Here is a 12,704-nt window from a genome sequence, read left to right as displayed (position 1 = left end):
GCAAGGCTAGCATACATTAAAAAATATATCTACTCACAAGATAAAACTACACACTACCACTTTTCAAAAGTCTGGTTCCTCCACATCTTGAGTATGCTGTCCAGTTCTGGTCACCGATTCTCAGGATGTGCTAGAACTGGAGAGTCCAGAGTAGGTAACAAAGCTAAAAAGGGGACTGGAGGATCCCAGTTACGAGGAATGACTACAGACAAAAACCTTATTCTCCCTGGAGAAGAGATGCTTAAGAGGGGTTATGATCACAATATATAAATATCTAAATTGTGATTCTTGCATATGATTCAGTCTCAGACCCCTTACAAGACACGTCGACACTCAATGAAGTTGGACGAGAAGTGGTTAAACCTTAAATGGCATAAAGGGTTCTATACTATTAGAGCAGTAAGGATATGAAATTCCCTTACACAATCGAAGGTGTCAGTGGTGAGTGCCAACAATTTAAAAAGCGTTTGCATAGGCATCTTAGCAAACAAAATATACAAGGATATGGGAAATAGTAGATAAATAAATACAAATAAAGTCTTTATTCAACCCCAAAGTGGTTGTAAAGGAAGAATGTTTTTTTTTATCTTAATGCATTCTATGCATTAAGATAAAAAACCTTCTATGTGCAGCAACCCCCCCTCAGCCCCCCTAATACTTACCTGAGCCCCATTTCAATCCAGCAATATACATGAGTGCCTCTGCTGTCCGGAACTCTCCCTCCCGATGGGCTGAGACACAGCAGTCAATCAAAGTCAGTTAGTCAATGAGGAGGATGGACACACAGAGCAACCGCTTGGCTCAGATATCCCCATAGCAAGCTGCTTGCTGTGGGGGCAATCGACAGGAGGGAGGGGCCAGGAGTGGCAGCGAAGGACCCAAGAAGGGGAGGTTTGGGGCTGTTCTGTGCAAAACCACTGCACAGAGCAGGTAAGTATAACATGTGTGTTATTTTTAATGAAAAAAACAAACTAGACTTTAGTATCAAGCTCTGACACTGGAGTCAGTACATGCCTCCGTCATATACAGCCCTGCTATCTGTCTCCAGTGTCCTCTCCCCCCTCCTCTCCTCCATCCCCTCTATGAGTGTCTGCTTGTGTCAGAGCCCCCCCCCCCCCCGCTGCTCTCAAAGTTGATAATAAAAGCCCCCATCCCCTCTGTATTAAAACAAGAAGTTCCCCTGTGTTTGTGTTATGTCATAAATATGCTTATCTATACTGATAACATAGCATCTTCCCGCGATCATGTGACTCCTAAGCTCTGTCTCTCCTCTCTCCTCCCCGGCTGACGTCAGCTGCAGTGTATGTTATGATATAACACAGACACAGGAGAACTTCTTGTTATAATACAGAGGGGGGAAGGAGCATTTTATAGAAGTGGCTCAACAACCACTTTATTAAACAAGCTGGTCCTTTCTTGGTCGACCAAAGAATTGATTGGATCATAGCATGGTGGAAAAAGACTAGGTTATTAAACAGTCGGGATTGGGATGCATGGTCATTTTTTAAATGAAACCCTTTACTGAGGTCATCCCATAGAGCTAGTATAAATGAAAAAGTAGGGGGGTAGAATTGCTGGTCTTTTAAATGAGTAGATGTATAATTATGGAAAGGATTTTCTTCATTCATCTGCACATTATAAAAATGAAAACAACTTCACTTTATTTACTAAGATAAGCGAACATTCTCTACTTCTTTAGTGAATAATCTTCCTCTGTGTGCTAAATGATCTTGTACGGTAGCTAATATTGCCTTTGCATTGCTATGATATTACGTAAACGTATTGAGTAAATCTATGAATGCGTAAATAAAAAGCATTAGAGACAATAGGCTTAATTTACTAAAGAAATAAAGGCAGCGTGAATTCACCCAGCAAAGTGAATGTTAGTGAATAAGGTCTAGCTATTCACTATCATTTGCTTTGCAATGTTATTATACAGTTTCCAAAGTGAACATTCACTTTTCTTTGTGTACAGCATCTACCCCTATCATATATAAACACTATTAGATTTGAAACCATTTTAAGTCACATATTCACACCTCTGCTCTCTTTATCTGAAAAAAAACCCCATTATGCTATATAAGAAAACATTAAATACATTTGCACCCTTTTCTTAATATAACACCTACATGTATTAAGACATTTAAAAAAAATCTTTGGTATTAACAAATGAGCTGAAAATACGATCTACCCCTATCATATATAAACACTATTAGATTTGAAACCATTTTAAGTCACATATTCACACCTCTGCTCTCTTTATCTGAAAAAAAAAAAACATTATGCTATATAAGAAAACATTAAATACATTTGCACCCTTTTCTTAATATTACACCTACATGTATTAAGACATTTAAAAAAAATCTTTGGTATTAACAAATGAGCTGAAAATACGATTTGATTACATGTTTCATCCAGAAAAATGTACCATCACTTACCTGCCATTAATATTGATGGAAATAGGGGAATATTACAAATAATGATGTAAAATCCCCAGACGTTTAACCCCGTGTAAACAGCTCCAGCACACAAAGCCTATGAGCAGACCTGCTACTCAGGACATCACAGCCAATTTGCCTAATACGGTTTCAGGACTAATCGCTGAAGTCAAATTAGGCAAACCAGGCTTACCGTCACCATTCATACATTAGCCTGTATACAAGACATTTCTCTACTGAAAAGATCTCTAATGAGCACGCACATGTTTTGTTTGTTGCGTTTTTTAAAACTAAAATAAGCATTTTTACCACCGGTTTTAAAAAAGTGCAAACGCAAGTTCTGTTTTTTTTTTATTTTTTATTTTTTTTAGGCTTAAGTGATACAAAGGACAGCATGTAAATGGGGTTAATCAGAAACACAAAATAGTCAATCAGCAATAATCTTTCACTGGCCTACAGCTCTGAGAAAAGGAGGGTGAAAGTGATTGTTTTTTATAGGTTACTGCAGGGTTTAGTAAACTAAAACACACCAACTCTTGAAGCCCCATTCCAGGCTAAAGCATTTTTCCCACCCACCTCTAACCCATCATATAAGGGATTTTTTAGTTTACCCGCTGAAGCAAGATATTGTATACTCATCTAAGCCTGCCATAAGGATCCCTTTATGCCGCCATTTCCTTCTGCAGGGACTGCCGATCCAGATGAGCAGGATCCCTTTACTGCCCCATGAAGTTCAGTCCTTCTTCAGGAGTACAATGACGTGGACTTCTGAAGAAGGACTCTCCCAGAAAAAGAAAACAGAAGAGGAGTGAAGTATCAGGACCTGGATGGCTCGTGTCCTTGGGTTTGCGTAAGTATATAGAGAATTGAAAAAGTTTTCTTTTCTTTTATCCCACATTTAGCTAATGGGTAGTAGGGGGAGGAGGGGGGTATTTTCTGCCCAGAGTTGGGCTTTAAGATAAGAGGTCAACCACGTAAGGAGAGTACTGTTTTCAATGCAGGAAGCAGAGTCTGAACATATAAAAAACACAGGCAGATGCCTCCCATATACATATATAATTACACTGAAACCCAGGTGATGAATAAAGCATTGCTGTTATACTCCTAAAAACAATGAGAATACTACAAGGAATCTTCTGACATGTCTGGTTAGACATATCTGTTGTCAGATGCTGTTCGTGCAGCTTAATCTGTACACTGAGACATTCACATATGGTTGCCCTTTATTGTTGCCAGGCCTATAATAAGATTTGTGGCCTCTTTACTTAATCCAGATTAGACAAGATTTAATTGCACTATGGCGTAATCAACTACTTGTCTATGTATCTCAGAGTTCTTCAGTAGTTAGGATTTGTCATTATTCCACTTAAGTTTTCAGGAAAAATCTTAATACGAAATGCCAGTGGTTTATTAACATTTTCATACATATCAGTGGCCTGGCACAGTTCAAAACATAGCTTTTTTATGCTTGCAGCATTTTTTTGTGGTATCAGTAAGTGCATCTTACATGGGAATGAATAGTTATTTGCATTAAATTCACGTGAAGTGCTAAAAATGTACCACAACTAGGAATGCACCAATACAATTTTTTTAGGAGTACCAATACTTTTTTTTAGTACTAGCGGATACCAATTACAGATACCGCCTCCAACTGTTTTGTTTACAATTCAGTTGTCAACAATGGTACAAAGCATTGAAAAGTTATTTACAAACTAAATATTTTTTTCTCAAAATTTTGTACTTTATTCAATGTGAAACGTGTAAATATATTTTAAAGATGTAAATATATCAATGAACAAAGCAAAGAAAATAAGCAGCTGAGCAGCGGGCAGAGGCACATCAAGTTGGGCAGCTGCACATCAAGCTGGGCAGCGGGCAGAGGCACATCAAGCTGGGCAGCAGGTAGTGTCACATCAAGCTGGGCAGCGGGCAAAAGCACATCAAGCTGGGCAATAGGCAGAGACACATCAAGCTGGACATCGGGCATCAGATCATCCGAATGGAGAGCAGGCGCTGGAACATCAGGCCAAACAGCGGGCTCTGGAACATCAGGCCGGGCATCAGGAACTGGATCATCAGGCATCGGATCATCAGACTGTACAGCAGGCATTGGAACATCAGGCCGGGCAGCAGGCACTGAAACATCAGGCCAGGCAGCGGGCACTGGAACATCAGGCCGGACAGCGGGCACTGGAACATCAAACAACTAACAACAAAGTCTGGGGAATGCCCAGGAAAAAACCAAAGCCTACTTACCACCAGCTTGCAGACAACCAAATTGACCTGTCTAACAGTATGTGTTAAAAACAGGGGTTTAGTCCGCACGCATTTGCAAATGCAACTGGACCATCAAGCATCGGATCATCAGGCTGGCGATCAGGCACTGGAACATTGGCCGAGCAGCAACACTGGAACATCAGGCAGTGCATCAGGAACTGGATCATCAAGCCAGACATTGGGCACTGGATCATCAGGCCAGACAAGGGGCACTGGAACATCCGGCCAGGCATCAGGAACTGGATCACTGAGCTGGGCATCAGGCATCGGGTCATCGGACTGGATAGCAGACACTGGAACATCAGGCCGGGCAGTGGACACCGGAGCGACTGGCTAAACAGCAGGCACTGTAACAAAAGGCTGGGCAGTGGCAGCAGCGAGCTGGGTGTCAGGAACAGATTCATCAAGCACTGGCTCAGCAGGCTGAGTAACGGGCACCGGCTCAGCAGGCTGAGTAACGGGCGACGGCTCAACTGGCTGGGTAATGGGCACCGGCTCAACAGGCTGGGGGATGGGCACCAACTCTGGAGGCTAGATGACAGGCAGCGGCCCAGCAGGATGGATGATGGGCACTGGCCCAGCAGGTCCAGTGGACCCAGTGGTCCAGTGCCCACGGTCAGGCTGGACCGTGGGCACCAGAACTTCAGGCTGGACTGTGGGCACCGGAACTCCAGGCTGGACCGTGGACAACGGAACTCCAGGTTAGACCGTGGGCCACGGAACTCCAGGCTGGACCGTGGGCAACAGAATTCCAGGCTGGACCGTGGGCAACGAACTCCAGACTGGACCGTGGGCAAAGGAACTCCAGGCTGGACCGTGGGCACCAGAACTTCAGGCTGGACCATGGGCAATGGAACATCAGGCTAGGCCGTGGACAGTGGAACATCAGACTGAACAGCAAATACTGGAGCATCAGGCCGGACAGCAGGCAAAAGGTTGGCAGGGTTAGGTGGGTCATCAGGTTCAGAAACATCAGAAGCTAGCCTAACCCTATTGGCAATCATGGAGGCAGGATGGAGTAGATCAGCTGGCGTGGAGGCAGACTGGAGCAGATGAATGGCTCAATTAGGATCTATTAATAGGAATATTAACTGTCTATATATAAAAGCATCTTATTCAGTACTACTTTAATCCCACTACTACTTTAATTGCTGCCCAAGCCTCCATCCACGGTAAGTGAAGTGACCCCCTCCCTCCCTTCTCTTGCCAGCCTCTGAGCACACTAATATAAGGTAGAGCTCTGAGGACTGTAATGTAAAGGGGGACTCTGATGTAAGTGGGGGCTTGGTTAGCAGAGACCCTCTTACATCAGGGTTCCCATTTTAACCCTTAAATCAGAGTTCGCCTTTATATTACAGTCCACAAAGCTCCCCCTTAGGACCCTTTCACATGGGCAGACTCCACCAAGTGGATCAGCCTGCTCATCGGGGGTTATGTCCACTGATCCCCACTGATCAGGCGGATGACAGGCCCATGTCTGCTTCGCTTGTGCAGAATCGACATAGCCAGCTGCTTTCTATTGGCCAGTCGGATGTAAACAGCCCGCCTGCCCGTTTACATCTGACTGTCATCCAATCCGATCCACTAGACGAAGGGTGAACAGATTCCCATCCACCTGTTTTTAGCAGATGGAATCAGATGAAGGCGGGTGTAAACGGGCACATGTCTGTTTACATCTGCCTTCCCACAGTGAACAACGGGTGGTCCGATCAGTCCACCTGTGTGAAAGGGCCCTTACAGTGCAGGTGGAAATTCTGCAGACTCTGAAGTAACAGGTGTTATGGGAACCCTGATTAAAGGGGAATGGGGGCTTTGCAGTGTTCCCCCTTACATCAGAGTTCTTACTGTTCTTTCCTAAATGGAAGTCCCCAGAGTTCTTCCTTATATCGGAGTCTGCAGAGTCCCCCCTTACTGTGTGAGTTCTGATGTAAAGGGTAACTCTACGAGTTCAGATGTAAAAGGGAGCTCTGCAAGTTCAGATGTAAAGCAGAACTCTGGATTCAGGAGTAAAGAAAGAACTCTTTGGATTCAGACGTAAATGGCAAACTCTGCATATTCAGATGTAAAGCAAAACTCTGGATTCTGATGTAAAGCAGAATTCTGTGAATTCAGATGTAAAGAGGGAACTCTGTGGACTCTGATGTAAAGGGGGACTCTTGTGACTAAATATATAGAATTAGAGAGCGCACGGGGCGAGAGCAGATGCATGCATTCCTGGCACATTAAGCCAGCATGACATCAGGGGCAGCAGGCGAACACCACGGAGTCCCGCTCTATGTCCAAACAGTCGGCGGGGAAGACAGTGACTCCTGTTACCCCCCTCGTGGGTCCTGGAAGGAATACAAGATGGCAACCGGCAACAGCGCCATACGGACAGACAAGAAGCAAATGCAGCCAGAGTGGAACAAAGGGAAGCCCCCTGGCCCAGGGGCACACAGCATGAATCCATCCACAACCATCCAGATTTCAGGTGAGTTGGCAGATCTTCCCTGTGCTCCATCCAACCCTATTAGATTCCCCTCACAGGCTCCTTTGTCATCTCCAAGCCACGCGTCCCACACTTCCTCTGCCCTTGATAGGGACATGACTGACATATTCCTTAGGCAGACCAGTGACCAGGATACAGACATTGACAATATACAGCCCAATAGCCAGGATGCAGACCCTGGTAGTCCTGAAGGGTCCCTAGCTCCTTTACCTGCACCGCTGCTGTACTCTCCGGACACTATCTTTTCTTGCAAGAGTTGGAGAAAGCTACCACTAAACTGGCTTCTGACTTAAAGCAAGATTACCAGGAACTGAGATATCGCTTAGTAAGAATTGAATCCAAAGCTGATGACACTGTACATATAGTGGCGCAAAACTCCACCATGATTATTGAACTTTATGATCGCCTGGAAGAAGCTTACACTAAAATTGATGATCTTGAAAATTATGCCAAACGATACAATTTCCATATTCATGGTTTGCTGGAAACGGTTAAAGATCTCTTCCCTTTCACTTATTCTTTGATGCAATCTGCTATCCCAGAAATTGACGAAATCCATCTGGAACTTGACCGTATTCACAGGGCCCTAGTTCCTCTGAAACCTGATGGGCCTCCCAGTAAAGATGAGCTGAACACCCCCCGGTTCGGTTCGCACCAGAACCTGCAAACAGACCTAAACTTCATGTGAACTTTAGAACCTTATTAAAGTCTATGGGACTCGAACGTTCAAAATCTGATGTAACGGAAACCTGCGTTACATCAGAGGGGGGGAGGGTCACCCATACGTCATTGGGGAAGCCCGGCTTCCCCATTTGCGTCAGAGGGGGTGGGGTCAGGTGACGGGTGGCCCCGCCCTCCTCATATAAGAAACGTCAGGCCGTCGGGATCCCGCAGTGTCTCCTATGTGAAGACAGAAGATGGATGGATTCGCTGCGCTGGACTGAGAGATCACCCGTCGCTGGATCAGATCAGCCATCACTGGACCCCGGAGAGATGATCATCCGTCGCTGGATAGCAAGAGTGGATTACCACCACTGGAATCTTTTTTATTTTTTTTATTTTTAATAAAGGACTTTTTCAAAAGTATGTTTGTCTCATTTAACTATTTTTTACACTTTCTTTGTGAAATGGTAGGGGTACTTTTTTACGTTGGTCTACCAGTTTACAGTTATTTTTATCCTTATCCATGTCTAAGTTAACAGACTCCGTTGGAACCATACGACTTGCTTTCCCATAATGTTCAAGGGTTGTGTTCTCCCTCTAAGCGTATTAAAATGTTTAATTATTATAAGTTGATAAGTGCTGATATTGTGGCCTTTCAGGAAACACTTTTTACTTCTTCTTTTACTCCCAGCTACATACATAAGGATTATTCTGTTTGTTATTTTGCCAATGGTACAGAGAAAAAACGTGGGGCGGTGCTCTGTCTGTCACAACGGCTTTCATTTACTGAATCTAAAATACTGCATGACAACTTGTTACTTATTGGTTAAAGGGCACCTGGGGGAAAACTTGGTAACAATCCTGGTTTATTATGCCCCCAATACAGACCAGGTGGCCTTTATCCATCCCTTTCTTCAAACCTTGGCACTAGAATTCAAGGGAGATGTCATTTTAGCTGGAGATTCTAATTTTGGCGCTTGATCACATATTAGATAAATCCCATCTTTCCCACCTTCAATCCCCTTCTAAACAAAGCTGCAAATGTGCTCAGCTGTTACACTGTTATGACCTTATTGATGCTTGCAAGGAAGCCAATTCCCACTTTTCCAGAGCCAATAATTGTTATTCACGTATCATTTATGTGTTTCTCCCCTTGGGGCTACAACCCAAATTGATCTAGGCTAAGATCATTTCGACACCATGGTCTGACCACAACCCTGTAATGCAGTATTGCCAACCTACCAGATTGAAATTTACTGACACGACACCCAAAATTTCTGGGCGCAGCCAAGTTCTTACTGGCATTGCCAAAAATTACTAAATTACAGTTTTAAGTGCAAATTTTAGTATTTAGGCTACAAACAAGTACAATGTGCAATTAGCAATGTGATTTAAGGTTGCTATTATGGCAAAAAAATGATTTCTTTTTTAATTTTCAATATAGTAAGTAGCTTTTAAATTGGGATTGCAGTTGCGGCTTCTTTCAAGCGCTTTACAGGTGCTTTTTTTAACGCTAAAGCGCCTGAAAAACGCCCCAGTGTGAAAGGCGTCTAACTGGCATTTACTGTCAGGAGAAAATTGCCTGTTTTTTACTGGCTGCCAGTAAAAATACTGATGGTTGGCAACACTGCCGTATTGTTGATGTTCACTAATTTGACAATCAGTTTGGCTAAATTCCACTGGAGATTAAATGAATCTATACTCTGTAATGAATCTTACTGTTTAGATGTCCTTACCCACTTGAAAACTTATTTTGATATCAATAAGGCAGAGGATACCAGCCCGCCATCAATTAGGTGGCCCACAAGGCATTTATACAGGCCTTTTTGATCCAGTTGGCATCTAAACTTAAAAATCTAAACTCTAAACTTAAAAAGCTTGACGAGGTGCTCAATGCTCAGTGCAAGACTAGGGAATACGAAGCCCTAGCTACCCAACACAAACATTCCCCACACCCTGACCTGTTGATTAAACTTGAGCAGGCACGTACGGAACTTAATATCTGCCTTACCACAAAGGCAGAGAAACATTTACACTGGACCAATCATACGTTTTTCACTTGGCGGGATTGACCAGGTTCGTGGTAGCACGTAAATGTACCCCTAAACATTCACATGTAGCTCTTCCAAAAATTTGACTCTCAAGCAGCAATCTTTCCCAACATCCCCAAAATGTTCCTCAGGAATTTCAAGATTTTTACACTAAACTATACAACCCATCCCAGGATCACATTCCTGCTTCCATTAATAATTTATTGCACACCTTATTTCTGCCATCTCTCAAGAACTTATGGATCAACCCATTACATGTGAGGAAATACATAACACTATTAAGATATTGTCATTACATAAATCACTGAGCCCAATGGCCTCCCTAATAATTATTATAGGAAATTTTCTGAACAGTTAGCTCCTCTTATGGCTTTCTACTTTAATTTCTTGCAAGATGATGTAAAAATCCCCATAGATGAAAATAGGGCATACATCAATGTCATTTCCAAACCACGCAAAGACTCCACAGGTATTCTTAACTACTTATCTCATTGCTTAATTGTGATCTCAAAATCTACATCTCTGTACTTTTTTTTGGCACAATTCACAAAGATCAATCTGGTTTTATAACCGAACGCCAAATGTTGGACCAGATTAGTCGGTCCATAGCATTGATCTCTGTGGTACATTCCAAATGGGATGCCCCTGTATTGAGGGAACTAATCCTTCTTTCATTGGACCTTCATAAGGCCTTTGATAGCTTAAATTGGGACTACTTATTTACTATTCTGGAGCCTTTTGGATTTGGCTCTGCTTTTATCTTATTGCTTAAACAACTTTATAGTAACCTGTCGGCCCAGGTTTCCATTCGGGGTTATAAATCAGCATCGTTTGCTATCCAGAACGGAATGGGACAGGGTTGCACGCTTTCCCCATTGCTATTTGCCCTAGCGATTGAACCCCTAGCTGTAGCAATCCGATCTCATCCTAATATACATGGCATAAATCTTCCTTGTTTGCCGACGACATCCTCATGTATGTCACAAATCCTCAAATTACTTTACCTAATCTTTTGACTCTGTTCCATCAATTTTCCCAGATCTCAGGGCTTTCTTTAAATACCCAAAAAATGACAGCCCTTAATATTTCTTTACCCCCCTCGATAGTCTAGACGTTACGAAGCACTTATAATTTTTATTGGGCACAAAGCTCCCACCCATATTTAGGCATCCAGCTGACACCCTCGATCGATACTCTCTATCGGGCTAATTATCTTCCACTCTTCCGTCGACCCCGAGAGGATCTTCAATGATGGTCAGATTATCCTTTGTCTTGGTCTGGCAAAATCAATTCTATTAAGATGACCTTTCTACCTAGGATACTTTATTATTATTTTAGGACTTTACCAATTGTGGTTCCGAGGGGAGATATACAGTGACTACAATCAGACATCCTTTGTTTTATTTGGAGCAATAAGAAATCTTGAATGAATAAAATGACATTGTACCTCTTGAAACTGTTTGGTGGGCTTGGCCTCCCTATTTTACAAGCTTATTATCAAGCGGCTCAAATAACTCTACACCCCTCTGGTTCTCTATTAAGGCTCTTTCGTGTCACCCTTTCACCATAGGTTCTCTAATGTGGCTCCCTAGTCGTCTTCGCCCTTCTATTTTGTGTCCTAGCAAATGGAAAAGTAGCAATAAAGCGCTGTCTATTAAATAAAAAATTGAGATAAACCGTGACTGAAAAAAAGAATACTGCTCCAAACAATATGAAATAAGACCACTATTATCAAGCGGCTCAAATAACTCTACACCCCTCTGGTTCTCTATTAAGGCTCTTTCGTGTCACCCTTTCACCATAGGTTCTCTAATGTGGCTCCCTAGTCGTCTTCGCCCTTCTATTTTGTGTCCTAGCAAATGGAAAAGTAGCAATAAAGCGCTGTCTATTAAATAAAAAATTGAGATAAACCGTGACTGAAAAAAAGAATACTGCTCCAAACAATATGAAATAAGACCACTCAGATGGAGTGTAAATGGAAATAAATGGAATAAGATGTACCGTATATACTCGAGTATAAGCCGAGATTTTCAGCCTCTTTTTTGAGGCTGAAAGTGCCCCCCTCGGCTTATACTCGAGTCATCGCTGTCTGTCTGCCCGATCAGCGTGTCGAGCAGACAGACAGCGGCCATTCTAGGATTCAAAGGCCGCGCCTCCGTCGGTGATAGGCGGAACACTGAATTTCCCAGCAGTCTGTGTTCCGCCTATCACGGACATCCTCTCATCCTCGTCCGTAGTATGATGATGAGCGGACGTCCATGATAGGCGGACCACTGACTGCTGGGAAATTGAGTGTTCCGCCTATCACGGACATCCGATAGGCGGAACACTCAATTTCCCAGCAGTCAGTGGGAAATTGAGTGTTCCGCCTATCACCGACGGAGGCGCGGCTTTTGAATCCTAGAATGGCCGCTGACGAAGAGCTGAAGGACGGAGGCTCGGCTCGGCTCGGGACGGGCCGGGACGGGACGGGCCGGGACGGGACGCAGGCTGGACGGGACGCAGGCTGGACGGGACGCAGGCTGGACGGGACGCAGGCTGGACGGGAAGCAGGCTGGACGGGACGCAGGCTGGACGGACACAGGCTGGACGGACACAGGCAGGCTGGACACAGGTAGGCTGCACGGACACACACACACACACACACACACACACACACACACACAGGGATGGATGGACACACACACACACGGATGCATGGACACACACACACACACACGGATGCATGGACACACACACACACACACACACGGATGCATGGACACACACACACACACACACACACGG

The 12,704-nt window shown here is 43.8% G+C and overlaps 1 protein-coding gene across 2 annotated transcripts in view; it reads right to left on the bottom strand.

Moving 5' to 3' along the window:
- RP1 (RP1 axonemal microtubule associated) overlaps window positions 1–12,704 on the bottom strand; it is a 612,495-nt gene that overhangs the window by 555,848 nt on the left and 43,943 nt on the right. The window contains exon 1 of one of the 2 annotated variants that reach the window (XM_077492704.1): window positions 2,439–2,552. The exons of the other annotated variant lie outside the window; for it this stretch is intronic. The gene's annotated coding sequence lies outside the window, so the exon portion shown is untranslated. Of the gene's footprint in view, window positions 1–2,438; window positions 2,553–12,704 lie in introns of those variants that run through there. 2 annotated transcript variants of the gene reach the window in all.

This window comes from Lithobates pipiens, unplaced genomic scaffold, assembly GCF_037356315.1.
Source record: "Lithobates pipiens isolate NorthernLeopardFrog02 unplaced genomic scaffold, aLitPip1_a1.2 Scaffold_19, whole genome shotgun sequence".
Taxonomy (NCBI): Eukaryota; Metazoa; Chordata; class Amphibia; order Anura; family Ranidae; genus Lithobates; species Lithobates pipiens.
The sequence above is the reverse complement of the archived record's forward strand: the minus strand, read 5'-3'. Positions and strand labels throughout refer to the sequence as shown.